Genomic DNA, 339 nt, shown 5'->3' with positions numbered 1-339 from the left:
TCTCCCCCCTTTTACACCAAACCTTGTTCCTTGCCAAGGTATTGCTCTCTTTCTCTCACTCTTGCTCTCTCTCTATGGAGCTAAATCTGAATCATTCATGGATATTTCAGGGCGGAGATGTCATCGTTTTCACAAGATGGTCACCCGCCTTTTGCAGAAAACGGAGTAGTGGTGTGTTTCCCTTGATCTTCGTCTCTTCTGTCGATACCAGTTGATTTCGTGCTTGATTTGTTCTTTGTTTTTTGTTCCTCCCCTTTTTGTTACATATGGACTGCCAGTTGGGGTGTGGCGCACTGTCACTTGACTACCTGGCGACAGTGGATGCGTTTCCCAAGCCCG

The 339-nt window shown here is 46.9% G+C and overlaps 1 long non-coding RNA gene across 1 annotated transcript; it reads left to right on the top strand.

The window, feature by feature from the left end:
* Nucleotides 1-334, top strand: LOC114578412. The gene is made up of 3 exons (XR_003699445.1): nucleotides 1-38; nucleotides 111-171; nucleotides 279-334. It is a non-coding gene; the product is annotated as an uncharacterized LOC114578412 (long non-coding RNA).
* Nucleotides 335-339: the final 5 nt, after the last annotated feature.

This window comes from Dendrobium catenatum, unplaced genomic scaffold, assembly GCF_001605985.2.
Source record: "Dendrobium catenatum unplaced genomic scaffold, ASM160598v2 original_scaffold_16832, whole genome shotgun sequence".
Classification (NCBI taxonomy): Eukaryota; Viridiplantae; Streptophyta; class Magnoliopsida; order Asparagales; family Orchidaceae; genus Dendrobium; species Dendrobium catenatum.
This window is presented reverse-complemented; position numbering and strand designations above follow the sequence as displayed.